Source organism: Leopardus geoffroyi, chromosome A3 (assembly GCF_018350155.1).
Source record: "Leopardus geoffroyi isolate Oge1 chromosome A3, O.geoffroyi_Oge1_pat1.0, whole genome shotgun sequence".
Classification (NCBI taxonomy): domain Eukaryota; kingdom Metazoa; phylum Chordata; class Mammalia; order Carnivora; family Felidae; genus Leopardus; species Leopardus geoffroyi.
Genome location: NC_059336.1, coordinates 91346317 through 91361606, shown reverse-complemented (window position 1 = coordinate 91361606; position 15290 = coordinate 91346317). Strand labels below are relative to the sequence as shown.

General features: G+C 39.0%; 1 protein-coding gene across 1 annotated transcript in view; it reads left to right on the top strand.

Moving 5' to 3' along the window:
• Positions 1 to 15290, top strand: part of TACR1 (tachykinin receptor 1) — a 150061-nt gene that overhangs the window by 8788 nt on the left and 125983 nt on the right. The window lies entirely within an intron of this gene.

Sequence of the window (15290 nt, the reverse complement as noted above, 5' to 3'; positions counted from 1 at the left end):
AAAACAGGGACACTTTATACCTGTTCCCAGAAGCTACCTTGTTGCTTGACACAGAACAGATATTCACTACAATGTGTGGATAGTGGTTGATTTGACTGTACCTCTATTCTACACACATCAGCCAAAATCTGAAAACCAGACCAAATGCATCAGGCGGACCTCAAACACACCTATGATGTTCTACCTTGAAGGAAAATAAAAATTGGGCCAAATGTATGCCTACAATGAAGTTTTGCTACACTACAGAATGTTTGGTTCAGAACAGGTGTTCTGAACCTATTCTAGAATAACTATGTGCTCTAATTCACACTTGCCTCCTCCACACTTCACTTGACTGGGCCCTATTGGATTCCTAACCCACACCCTGTCCCCAGTAGATCTTGCACCTCAGGAGAACACTTCTAATCAAAGGAGGTGTTTATCATTTCTATCTTACCTCTGGTCTATCCAGGAATACTGGAAACTCAGGTATTTCATAGACCCCTCTGTGGCCCAACTATTGTCAACCCCTTAGCTTTTTCTCCAACACCCCTACTACCAACAGGAAGTGTACTCTCTGCTTTACCTGTCCTTCCTGAGTCAGGAAAAGCAAAAGCCTAACCTCCACTTAACACTCCAAGTCCCATATCCACAGCAGTTGTCTGAACAGCTAGTCTATACTATATTAAAATACCACAGACACAGGAAAATTCCAGCAGAGAGCCTGAGAAAGTCACAGACCTGGAGGACAGACTGAGGAACTGGCTTATATTGCCCAAACCTCTTGCTACCTTGAGAAGCTATTATTCCAACTCATTCAAAGGGGACATATGAGGCTCTATGGGTGAGGAATCCCCAGGGATGAAGAGACACTTTAATGATGTCCTTAAGAGATGAATCTCAGCTTGAGTACTGATGCAACACATGAAGCTCTAGGAAATCTATCTAAGCAGCCCTGAGCCTGATTCCTTGCTCCTCTCTTTTATAATTCTTTACTTGATCTACCTTCCAATTCAGCTTTATCATTATATTTAACATTTGGGATACTCTACATAGTGCCTTGCATATCTTTTGTATAAGAATGTCCTTTAATAACATTATATCTCACCTTTGATAATGCAGTTTAGTGTAGGAAAGAGCACAGGCCGTGGTCCCAGCAGTGCTTCTACCATTTACTAGCTATGTGAATGTAGGCAAGACACTCAACCTCGCTGGGCCTCAGTTTCCCCATCGGATAAAAGGGATATAATAAAAGTTACCTTGTAGAGTATTGTTGCAGGGAGAGAGGGGGAAAGGGAAAGTATGGAAATGTATGGGAAGTTGCTGATTCATTGCCTGAAATCCTGTAAGATCTCAGTTAATGGTTATATTATGATCTATAATAAACCCTGACACACCATTAGACCTATTCTACACACCATTCCTATCTCATCTCCTCTTGAATTCCTTCTACATCAGGGATAACAGCAATAGGGTGAAGCACTTATGTCCCTGCCTAAATTATAGTTTAAAATCCTTCCAACTGGGACAGCAAACCTCTTGCCAAATGCTATCCACCATCCTTCCCACCTGTGGAGATACTCACTCTACCAGAAGCCTAGCATGTGGATTTGCATATCACAGTCCAGAAAAACTAAATCATTTTCACTGATACCATCTCCAAAACCACATGTTCACTTCCCACATCCTGTGTGTCACAAAGTCACCACCCTCACGTGGAGCATCATTTGCGTGTTTAATGTTTGAGATAAAAACATCTGAGAGTCATAGCAAAAATGTGTAAGGGAGAAATGCCTGAGGATAATAGCAACAAAACAAAACAAAACAAAACAAAACAAAACAAAACAAAACAAAACAACCTCTTACAGCTGCATGTGTTTTAGTTGATATTCAATTTGTTAAAGTTGTGTTTCTTTTGCCTTTGAACACATCTTATAAATCTTGGAATTTTTGTTATAAATCTGGTTAAAGTGTTAAACATTCATTTTCCCTTGTATTTCGACTAATATTCAATTAGCTCTTAAACATGAGATGGAGTACTTCCTCCTAAATATTTTAACTTTTTCAAACTTTGTGAAATGATCTTACATATTTCCAATTAGTCACAAATTTTTCCAAACTTTAAAATCAAATAATCTTAATAATGTAAACTGTACTTATAAAGTTGATTATGAAATTCTCTTAAATATTTCAAATGTAATACACAAATTTAATACATCTGGTTTTCTTAAAACTTCAAATCCCTAACAGGATGACTTATAAGTAGGAGAAACAAAATCTTTCTCAGGACTCGCATAGTTCTGGTAAATCTAATAAATCAAAACTTCTAATTTAGCATATTAAGTTCTCTTAAAGCATTTCAACTTTCTAAGAATTGAACTTACAAGTTCAGTAAATGAGGTTCTTACGAGCCTCTACATATTGACTACAAAACTAATTAGTTAAATCTTCCTAAGTGTTTCAATTAAAATTACAAATCTGGTGAGTCAAATTCTCTAATATATCAGATTCTCATTTCCAACATATTAAAAAAAAATCACACACAAGTAACATATACTGATCATAAAATTCACTACTATACACACACTTCTTATATAGAAACACCATTTCTTCATCGCCAATTTGATTTTACAAAACGCCTTTCTCACGTTACACAGTTACACAAGCAGCAGTGGCAGAATCATCTTCTCCATAAGGGGCTTCGGAGACTGCGTTGGAGATGGGAATCCAGGTGTGTCTTTCAGGAGCCCAAAGCCCTGAGCCCTTCTCACGGTGGAACTCTGCCTTCTTAGTGCCCACAGAACCCACCCACACCTCACCACTGCAATCGAATAGTTCAATGTGCCCTGCATCTCCTTGGCTTCCTTCAAGTGTTACCCTTCTCCGATTTTCATCTTAACATCTTATCATCTGTGGCCAACAGGCACATGAAAAGATGCTCAACGTCACTCCTCATCAGGGAAATACAAATCAAAACCACACTCAAATATCACCTCACGCCAGTCAGAGTGGCCAAAATGAACAAATCAGGAGACTATAGATGCTGGAGAGGATGTGGAGAAACGGGAACCCTCTTGCACTGTTGGTGGGAATGCAAACTGGTGCAGCCACTCTGGAAAACAGTGTGGAGGTTCCTCAAAAAATTAAAAATGGACCTACCCTATGACCCAGCAATAGCACTGCTAGGAATTTACCCAAGGGATACAGGAATCCTGATGCATAGGGGCACTTGTACCCCAACGTTTATAGCAGCACTCTCAACAATAGCCAAATTATGGAAAGAGCCTAAACGTCCATCAACTGATGAATGGATAAAGAAATTGTGGTTTATATACACAGTGGAGTACTACAGGGCAATGAGAAAGAACGAAATATGCCCTTTGCAGCAACGTGGATGGAACTGGAGAGTGTGATGCTAAGTGAAATAAGCCATACAGAGAAAGACAGATACCATATGTTTTCACTCTTATGTGGATCCTGAGAAATTTAACAGAAACCCATGGGGGAGGGGAAGGAAAAAAAAAAAAAAAAGAGGTTAGAGTGGGAGAGAGCCAAAGCATAAGAGACTCTTAAAAACTGAGAACAAACTGAGGGTTGATGGGGGGGTGGGAGGGAGAGAAGGGTGGCTGATGGGTATTGAGGAGGGCACCTTTTGGGATGAGCACTGGGTGTTGTATGGAAACCAATTTGACAATAAATTTCATATATTGAAAAAAAAAATCTTATCATCTGAATTACATAGATAGAATCATGCAAAACTTCATCCCACCCCAAATTTGCATTCAGTCACTTTGCTACCTGAGTAGAATTAGCTGCATTCCATACTCTTATGTTTTTACCTTCTTAATGGACCTCCATTCATTCATATTGGCTCATTGCCATGGATAAAGTGACCAAAAAATCACCATCTGTCCTGGGTCTTTCAGTTTCTTTTTTGAGACTTTGAGGTCATGGAAAATAGGTGTCAGAATTTTTCTGGGTGTATCCTGTTTCTTCACATGAATCATCAGAAAATGTGGGGCACCTGGGTGGCTCAGTCGGTTAAGCACCCCACTTCGGCTCAGGCCATGATCTCATGGTTCGTGAGTTCAAGCCCCATGTCAGGCTCTGTGCTGACAGCTAGGAGCCTGGACCCTGCTTCAGATTCTGTGTCTCCCTCTCCCTCTGTGCTCCTCCCCGCTCATTCTCGGTCTCTCTCAGTCTCTCAAAAATAAATTTTAACAAATTTAAAAAGAAAAGAGTATACCTATCTAAAAAAAAAAAAAAAAAAAAAAGGAAGGGGCTCCTGGGTGGCGCAGTTGGTTAAGCGTCCGACTTCAGCCAGGTCACGATCTCGCGGTCCGTGAGTTCGAGCCCCGCGTCAGGCTCTGGGCTGATGGCTCAGAGCCTGGAGCCTGTTTCCGATTCTGTCTCTCCCTCTCTCTCTGCCCCTCCCCCGTTCATGCTCTGTCTCTCTCTGTCCCAAAAATAAATAAACGTTGAAAAAAAAAAAAAAAAAAGGAAAAGTAGTGCCTGTTAGTTTTGACAAACTCAGGCCGTCAGCATGTTTCAGATCTATGCCCAGAGACACTGTGTTCATCCTATATAGAAGGTCAACACAGCAGCTTCCATTCCTCTTGGCATGAAGTCTTTGGTGGGAGGGCCTTTCTTCTCAGAGCCTGGAAGGGAACTGGTGCCCTTGCATCCTCCAATTGGATCATGAGATGTTCTTTCTTCAGATGGGTTTTCCTCCGAGGACAGACTCTCATGACTTTTTTATGGCTCTAGAAGTGCTGAGTTCCTTTCCCTTCTCTTCCTTCTCAGTGCCCTAGATTTCAGATCATAAAAAATAAGTGGTGCTCTGTTCTTATAGCTTAACTCCGCGCCCTAAGCCATATATGGACTAACAAGCAGCCATCTTCACAAATCACGCTTCTGCCTGAGCTCGTGCAGGAAGGGTGAACAGTCGTGCTAGCTACCCCTCTGCTCTGTCACAGAGTATAATTGAGACACTAATTTTGAAAAGTCTCATGCCACATTTAGTGGCATGTGGGGAGATTAGGAGCATAAGCTTAAATACTCACCTTGTACGATTTGTTAATTTTATTTTACTGTGGAGAAAGGTCCTCTTGAATAATTAATATGCTCTCGTAAGAGGATTTTTTTGACTCTGAAAATGTTTAAACAAAAGAAAGCCCCACAAACAGCTGAAATACTCTCCCAAATAGTCCCAGGGTGTCGGGGGTGGGAAGGGGGGGTGGTGCTTAAAAATGCCTCACTTCATGATGGGAACTAAAAGGGAAGCAGTCCTGAGGCTGAAATGCAACTAGTTAGCTCAACAACTTAACTGAGCTCTTAAAGAGGAACTTAGACAATAACCTAGAAACCCTGTATCCAGATCCTTAAGACGGTTCCTTTCTCTTTCCAGCTGGCATGATAAGGGGTCTGGAAGTTAATATGTTAAAGACTCAGCTAGAATATGAGCCATATCACAGTCATCAGGGGTTTCCAGTGGCCCAATTAAGGCACTGCCAACCTAAAACCAGGCAAAATGCAAAGAAGGCAAAGATACTATCCTTCCCTTTCTGGCCATTTCCCTCAATAATGCTCTAAGTCTGCAAGAAGGCACTCCCTGATCCTGCCTCACAAATGCATGGTCCCAAATTACTGCTCTGTTCTCTTCACAGCCCGATCCAGTTTAGTAAATTGAGTTGAATCAAGGGAAGAGTATCCAATTAAAATCATACTAAGATGGGAATGGTCTGGGCTTCTACCTTCCAAGTCCCATTTGTATTTTGAAATGGGAATGTGTTCATTCTAATCACATACTCCTTTCCAGCTACCTCCTCGTGAGCAGGAAAGAGTATAGAGAACCAAGACAAACAGTCTTGAGGACTGAGTCATATATGCAAGGAGTGCTGGGATTTAGGTACTTCAGGGTATCCAGAGTTTGACTTTTATAACATGGCCCCACGTGTCTACCAAGGAGACTGCTGGGAAGCACAAGGAGCTGTTGTCATGAACCCAGACTGTTGCTGAAAGACCTTCTCCTGTCACAATTGGAACTGTCTCAGTGCTGCAATCCCTGTGAACTCTGCATTTGTGTTTAGGTGGTGGAAGCTGAATTTGCTTCTGTTCTGTTCTTCATACTTCTTTGCAAGTCACTGATTCTCTTTGATGAATATGTAGCAACTTTGTAGCTTGGATATCGTCATCAGAAGGGACTTTGGGGGTCCCAGCCAGTCCTAAGGGTCTGGTAGGCTGGGATTCAGGGCAGCAGGGCAGTGAAGTCCTGTTTAGATGGCCAAGATGATTCTTTACCTCTCCAGCATCTTCAGTGGATTTGTGCTGTTTACAAATCCTGGGGTAGGGCCAGGTTTCCAAGAGCTGAGCTTTCTGCTAGCACCTGCCTGGACCCACACTTGATCTAAAGCTCGCATCCCTTTTTCTTTGTCTTTCCTTTCTCCCTTTCTCTCTACACCTGGATCAAAAATCCCTTGCTTATATCCTCTCAACTCCTCTTCAACGGTTTGAAAATTGCATGACTTCAATAAATATCATTGCCTGAAAAATGGAGTTGGAGCAGAAAAAAACAAAAGCTGTTGTGCATAAAACAATTGAAGAGTAGATTTACACAGCAATATTGAAAATGCAAAGTACTGGGGTGCCTGAGTGGCTCAGTTGATTAAGTGTCTGACTTTGGCTCAGGTCACGATCTCACAGTTCGTGAGTTTGAGCCCTGCATCAGGCTCTGTGCTGACAGCTTGGAGTCCGGAGCCAGACTTCAAATTCTGTGTTTCCTTCTCTTTGCCCCTTCCCCACCCATGCTCTCTCTCTCTCTCTCTCAAAAATAAACATAAAAATTTTTAAAAATTAAAAAATGCAAAGTACTATGATTCTGACTAAGCAGATGAGTCCAGAAGGGTCCTGAACATATTCTTTAAGGCTATTTATTTAGGTTTAAGCTTAAGCTACTTTTTAAAAATGGAATGTATTTGACTTATAACACTGTGTAAAATTAAGATATACTTATGCTACTTTTTAAAGAAAAATAACTTACTGTTGAATACTATCTGCACAACTGCAAATTCCCTTTTGATAACATTTAATATATATATTTCTAACACTATAAACCATTATGTATACACTAAGGAGAACTAGCACCTTACAGAAAATAAAGTATGATGAAGAACAAAAGCAAAATCAACCCTCATCTCACTATTGTCAGTTCTTAGAAATTATTTCAGTACAGGATTTTTTCCCTATGCATAGGATATTTTACATAACTATACTCCTATGGCATATTTTAAATTATTTTAACATAATAAAGAACATTTCATGTAATTAAATGTTCTTCTAAAAGATCATGTTTTATGGTTACAAAGTATCATAATTTAAATAATGTCTCATCCTGAGGCTTTGTACTTATTTCTGGCTTTTGCTACAATATTTAATTTGTGTGATCAATGTGCTCTAGCTATACTCGAACATGTGCGTGGTTATGAGGATAGATTCTTAGAAGAAAAGTTTGTTCAGAGTGCTGGACATTTAAGCTTTGGCTTCATTTTGCTTACTTCAGAAAGCTTTAGCAAGTTAGTAGCGTGAATCAGAATATACACACCCATTACATGAAAGTGTTTCTTCATATTCCTAACAATTTCAGAAATATCTTTCCCAATTTAAAAGATTTAAAATGTTATTTATGTTTGCATTTCTTACTAGTGAGGTTGGATATTTTTGTATATTTGCTATTCCTTTATATTTTACTTTTTTATGAATAACCTATTCATGACCTTGGAAATTTTTAAATTTAAATCTTCATTTTTAAATTACATATTGAATTGCAGGAACTGTGTTAAGGATACAACCTTTTTTTTATTGCCTAATTTCCTAGTTTTCAGCTGTTGTAGAACTTCTAGAATAGACAGTATTTGGTTATATGCTTTGTTCTATTATTATACTGCTAGATTTGCTTGCTAATATTTTATTTACATTTTTAAATATTTATTTATTTATTTTGAGACAGAGGGAGCACGAGCGTGAGTGGGGAGAGGAGCAGAGAGAGGGGGAGAGAGCAAGCTGACAGCACAGAGCCCTACATGAGGCTTGATCTCACAAACTGTGAGATCATGACCTGAGCCAAAATCAGGAGGCAGAGGCTTAATCAACTGAGCCTCCCAGGCACCCCTAATTTATATTTTTGTATCTTTGCTGTAAAGTGCAACTGTCATTTCATTTTTTGGTGCTGTCTTTGCAAGTTTTGGTTTCAGGGCTATAAGGAAATAAGCATTTTCTGAAATGTATTATGTTTTCTGAAATAAATGAACTTGGTGGTGAGAAATATTCCTAGAAGATATTGCTTACAATTCTTTCTCTGTGTAGCCATGACACAGTAGTACAGGGAATTCCCCAGGTCCTCCATGTCAAGCAAAAGAAAAAAGAAATAACACAATAGGTTATTGATTCAGAAAAACAGTGGAAGTAAGGTCTACAAAGTAGTTAACAGATTTTACCCTCTCAGGTTAGGAGTCCCGCCAGCCAATGATATAATAGCAGGGAGAGAACCTAGCCACATTTTTTATGACGATGATCAATGTAAAAGCCAGCCCAAGGAGCAGGAAAGAGCCCAGCAGTGGAGCTTCCTAGCTAGGGAAAGAGGCTGAGCCTCAATGCTCATCTTTTTTTCTGGCACACTACAGAGTATCCCGAGAGAGACACATCCTTGTGGGTAGACACAGATTTTACAAAATTGAGAAAAATATACAGATAAGCAAAATGGAGCAGCACAGACTTTTTCAGCCTAGATATGCATTTTATAAGATTTTTAACAAGACCGTGATTAATAAAATGGCTTATTTAAGGACCTCAGTAATTAGCATTTTAGCATTTTAGAGGGAAAAATAAAAATTGCAATTTAAAAGAATTAAGCTTTATCTTTTCAAAAAAAATTTTTTTTAAATGTTTTATTTATTTTTGAGAGAGAGAGAGAGAGAGACAGAGCACGAGTGGGGGAGGAGCAGAGACAGAGGGAGACACGGAATCTGAAACAGGCTCCAGGCTCTGAGCTGTCAGCTCAGAGCCCGACACGGGGCTCGAACTCACAAACTGTGATATCATAACCTGAGCCGAAGCTGGACACTCAACGGACTGAGCCACCCAGGCGCCCGAAGCTTTATCTTTAAAATATCCGGTTTTATTTTTTCCAGATTCTCCCTTCCTATAAGCAATATGAATAAGACAAGCAAAGAGATACTATCAAAGAAGAATAAATAAATCTTGTTTTTTGGCTTAAAAAATCATTATATATACAGTTTGTTGGTTTCTAACATGTTGTTATTAATGTTAATTGGGGAAACATTTCATTTCATCACATAACAAAACAATCATTTTTATGTTCCGTTAACACTGAACTCTCTCATGCTGTGTAGATGTAGATCTAAATATTTATAGAGTCAGTACCATACATACTTCTTTTTAAAGTTTTTATTTAAATTCCAGTTGGTTAATATGCAGTGTAATATTATTTTAGGTTACAATATGGTAATGGATTCACCACTTCCATACAACACCCAGTGCTCATCACATGTGTGCTCCTTAATCCCCATCACCTATTTCACCCATCTCCCCACCCACCTCCTTTGTGGTAGCCATCAATTTTTTCCCTAGAGTTAAGAGTCTGTTTCTTAACTGCCTCTATCTCTCATTTTTTCCCCTTTTCTTGTTTGTTTTGTTTCTTTTTTTTTTTCAACGTTTATTTATTTTTGGGACAGAGAGAGACAGAGCATGAACGGGGGAGGGGCAGAGAGAGAGGGAGACACAGAATCGGAAACAGGCTCCAGGCTCTGAGCCATCAGCCCAGAGCCCGACGCGGGGCTCAAACTCACGGACCGCGAGATCGTGACCTGGCTGAAGTCGGACGCTTAACCGACTACACCACCCAGGCGCCCCGTTTGTTTTGTTTCTTAAATTCCACCTATGAGTGAAATATGTTATTTGTCTTTCTCTGACTGACTTATTTTGCTTAGCATAATACTCTCAAAATAAAAGGCTTCTGTACAGCTAAGAAAGCAGTCAACAAAACTAAAGGGAAACCAATGGAATGGGAAAAGATATTTGCAAATATCATATCTAATAAAAGGTTAGTTTCTAAAATACATAAAGAACTTATAAAACTCTATACCTAAAAAACAAATAGTCCATTTAAAAAATGGACAGAAGACATGAATGGACATTTTTCCAAAGAAGACATACAAATGACCAAGTGACACATAAAAGATGCTCAACATCACTGATCATCAGGGAAATGCAAATCAAAGCTACAATATGAGGTATCACCACACACCAGTCAGAATGGCTAAAATCAACAGCACAAGAACAACAGGAGTTGGCGAGGTTGCGGAGAAAGGGGAACCCTCTTTCACTGTTGGCAGGAATGCAAAATGATGCAGCCACTCTAGAAAACACATAGAGGTTCCTCAGAAAGTTAAAAATAGCAGTACCCTACAATCCAGCAATTGCACCACTAGGTATTTACCAAAAAACACAAAAATACTAAATCAAAGGGATACATACACCCCAGTGTTAATAGCAGCATTATCTATAATAGCCAAATTACAGAAATAGCCCAAGTGTCCATTGACTGATGAATGAGTAAAGAAGATATGATCTATATCTACATCTATATTTATACCCATATCTATATCTATTGGAGTATTATACTCAACCATAAAAAATCCTGCCACTTGCAATGACATGGATGGAGCTAAAGAATATTTTGCTAAGTGAAATACCATACATACTTTGGCTCCAGGGATACAGTGGTCAGCAAGAATCAAACCTGATCTCTGCCCTCAAACAGATATTAATAAGACATTAATCCACTGATTATTCAAATCAGTGTGCAATTACAAAGTGTCCTAACAGCTATTAAAGAATATTAATATTACGAGAGTATATAAAAATTCACTTAGTCTGAATGGTTTGGGGCTGAGATCTAAAGGGTGAGTAGGAATTAGGAAGAGCAGAGTGGCAGACACTGGGTTGGTTACACAAAAGCCATTTACAGCCCCCTTCTTTCCCATCCTCTACTAGAGATATTGTCAATGTCATAGTCTTACTTGAAGGGAGCATTGGTCATATGACAAAGTTTTGGCCAGTAGGGTGCAGGAGAAAGTCTCTAGATTGAACTTCTCTGCTTGAACAAAAAGGCACTGTCTACAAGGAAAAACACTTTTTTTTTTTTTTAACTCTTTGCTCTCTCCCCTTCTTCCTCTCTAGAATCGGTTCAAGAGACCTGGATGTTAGTAGCACATTTTACCTATGAGAACAACCCTTACACACTAAGGATTGTGGTTCAGAAAGTTAGAAAGAGCCTAGAGCCCTGAGCATATCACTGACCCACATACCAGCCCTAAACTACCTTACCTGGCTTTGGCCTTCTTGTTATGAAAAACAATGAAACCTCTATTTCTTTAAGCCCACGCTAAACAGAGGGAAGTTGTGTGGAGGGGAAAGGGTTTAGAAAAGTTAGCTGCATTTATGAAGACCCTGGGCAAGAGGAAGTATGATACATTAGAAAAGCCAATGTTTTCCATTTACACTTGCCATTTTTCATATTACAAATTTATCCATGGATAAAATTAAAAGAAAATGGAAGAAACATAAAATTGTAATTGATGAGCACTATGGTAATTTATTACCACCACAACTATTAATGGAGTCTCAGTAATAAAAGAAGCTCCCTGCAGGCTGTGGGGCAGACAAAATAGGCAGAGAGTTGTTGGAAATGCTCACTGTAAGTCTACCCTTTATTTCCTGCTCAGCAGAGCAACTGCATGAGTGACATGAACATAGGGATAATGTTGCATCCATTTCTGTTTACTTTCCATAATCTCAATATTTGATATTATATGAGGAATAATAAATTGATTATTCAGACAGTTAAGAAACAATGGGCTGGAATATGTTTGTCTTTGTTGTTCTTAATTTTTTTCCCTTATTGAATTTGCTCAGGTAACATTTATTTCTTTTTTATTTTTAAAAATTATTTCTTAGGTATTTTTCTAAGGAATTTGGGAAAGCAGTATTTCAAAGTGACCCCTCAATCTTTTTATAACTATAAATCCATATTTGTTTTTGAGGTTGGCAAAATTAATGGCAGTCTGGAGGATGTTCTAGAGTGGTTAAAAGAACTATTGGTAGGGATACCAAATAGGAAGTTATTATAATATTGAGGTAAAATATTATTAGAACTATGGGACTGGAGAAACCAGATTCCAGAGATTTTAGGGTGGCATTGTAAAATGTTGCGGGCTATTCAATGTTTAGAAGGGAGTAGGAGTTGAAAATGAAGGACAGGAAGAAATCGAGGCTTCTTTCAGTTTACTAACTTGGGAGAACAGGTAGATGGATAGTCAAATCATGAACACAGGAGGGAGAGCAGGTTAGGAAAGAGTATCTACATACCAACTGTAGAACATCTCCATATACACTGTAAACATTCAATAGCTATCTATTGAGTCCCTGTTGTATCAGTTATCCATTGTCATGGTAGTGCCACATAACAAACAACCATAAGATCTCAGGGGTGTAAAACAATAAGCAATTGTCTAGTTCATTAGTCTGAAACACTCAGTTGGTAGGCTTGTCTGGATTTTGGCTGGGTTCATTCACATGTCTGGGGGCAGTGAGCTGCCAACTGATTAAGCTGGCCTCAGCAAAGATGATGGGCAGCTCAGCTCTGCTCCATGTGTCTTTCATCCTTCCACAGACTAGCCAAGGTATGTCTTTATGGCAATGGCAAAGATACAAAAGGTAAACAGACACATGCAAGCACTTTTTCCAGTCTATTTTTGTGTCACATCTACTAATGCCCCACTGGGCAAAACAAGCCCTCAGAAGAAACCAGATTCATGCTTAGGGAACCAAAGTCCATCTGTTTAGGGCAAGGATATAGCAAGGAATAAGTAGTTGATACCATTAGTGCAATTAATCTGTATGTGAACTGTGTGCCAGGCACTGTTCTAGACTCCGAGGATACAATAGAGAACAACAACAAAAAGTCTTTATTCTCTATTTAGAGATATATACAATAAACAAGCTAAAAAATATGTAATTTTGAATACTATGAACTTCTTTAATGAAAAGGATAAGAGGATAGAGAGTGGTGAAAAGTAGTGTGATATGATGATCTTGAAAGTGGACTTCCTAGGTACAAGGACAGCTAGACTTAAAAGCCCTGAGGCAAGAATGGGTTTGGCAATAAAACCTGGGTGAGATTGGATGGGAGTGAGTCTGGAAGAAAGGCCAATGAAATTAGATAAGAAAGCCATGTAGATTACATGTATTAGTGAGGGTAGGCTACGATGGGCTGCAGTAACAAGCAAACCCCCAAATCGCAATGGCTTAATACACGGTTTGTTTATCACTCACTCTAAGTCTACTAGAGGTTCAATTTCTTTGCTGGGAAGCCCCCTGAAAACAATACTTGGTCACGGACTGTTTCCATCTTGTGGCTTAGCCATCACAACCTGAGCAGCTCAGTTGCTACATTAAAGGAAGAAAGAAGTGAGGCCACATGGGAGCTTTAACCCGACCCAGTCCAGAGGTAATACAGATCACTTCTCCTCAAAATCCATTAGCAATAACTAGTCATATGGTCAGGTCCAACTGCATGGGCTCCAGAAAATGTGGGAGAGCAAATGAATGTTCAGTGAGCATTAAAAGTTTCTGCCACAGCAACATAAATTTGCTTTTCATTCTATATGTGATGATAAGTCATTAGAAGATAAGAAGCAGGGAAGGAGCATGATCATATCTGTAATTTTAAAAGATCATATGTCAGTCATGTGGAGAATAGAGAGTAGAGAGGCAAATGTGGAAGAAGGGTGATCAGTTAAGAGCTCTCCTGTGGTGACCCCAGGAGGGAGATGATGGTGACTTAACCTAGGGTATAATGATAGGGGTGGTAATTGATCAGATTTGAGATATGTTTTGAAAGTAGAACAAATGATTTACTGGTGGAGTAGATGTGGGATAAAAGAGAAAAACAATCGAGAATCACTCCTGGGCTTGAGACTAAGCAGCTTGGAGAATGGTGATTTAATTTACTAAGATGGAGGAAGAATGGAGAAGAAATAGGTTCAGAAGAAGAAATCAGGAATGATTTTGGCCCTGATAAGTTTGAAAAAGGTAGCAGACAGACAAGTGGAGATATTGAGTGAACTGACAGTTGATTTTTTTTTTACTTTATTTTATTTTATTTTAACTGAGGTATAATTGACACGTAACATTATATTAGTTTCAGGTGTATAACATAATGATTTAATATTTTTATATATTGCAAAATGATCACCACACTAAATCTAGTTATTTCTGTTAGCATTCGAAGTTACAAAACAATGTTTTTCTTGTGGTGAGAACTTCTAAGATCCACTCTCTTAGCAACTTTCTAATATGCAATACAGTAGTATTAACTATAGTCACCGTCCTGTCCATTACATCCCTGTGCCTTATTTATTTTATAGCTGGAAGTCTGTACCTTTTGACTCCCTTCACTCATTTTATCCATCCCTCATACCCTACCCCTGGCAGCCACCAATCTGTACTCTGTATTTATGAGTTTGGGAGTTTTTCAGTTTTGCTTTTGTTTTAGTTCCATATATAAGTGAGAACATATGGTATTGGTCTTTCTCTGCTGGCTTGTTTCACCTAATATAATCCCCTTGAGGTCTGTCCGTGTTGTCACAAATGGCAATATTTCATTCTTTTTTTATTGCTGAATAATACTCGTGTGTGTGTGTGTGTGTGTGTGTGTGTGTGTGTGTGTGTGTGTCTTCTTTATCCATTTATCCACTGATGGACACAGGTTGTTTCCACATCTTGGCTGTTCTAAATAACCCTGCAATGAACATGGGGGTGCATATATCTTTCCAAATTAGTGTGTTTATTTTCTTTGGATAAACACCCAGAAGAAGCTGGATCATATGTAGTTCTATTTTTAATTTTTTTGAGGAACCTCTGCACTGTTTTCCATAGTGGCTGCACCAGTTTACATTTCCACCAACAGTGCCTGAGGGTTCCTTTTTCTCCACACCCTCACCAACATTTGTTATGTATTGTCTTTTTGATAACAGTTATTCTAACAGGTACAAGGTGGTATCTCATGGTGCTTTTGATTTGCATTTTCCTGATGATTAGTGATGTTGAGCATCTTTTCATGTACCTGTTGGCCACCTGTATGTCTTGTTTGGACTGACAGTTGATTTTTAAATCTGAACTTCAGAAAGACAGGTAAGGGCTGGGATACAAATGTGCGAGTCATTAGCATATAC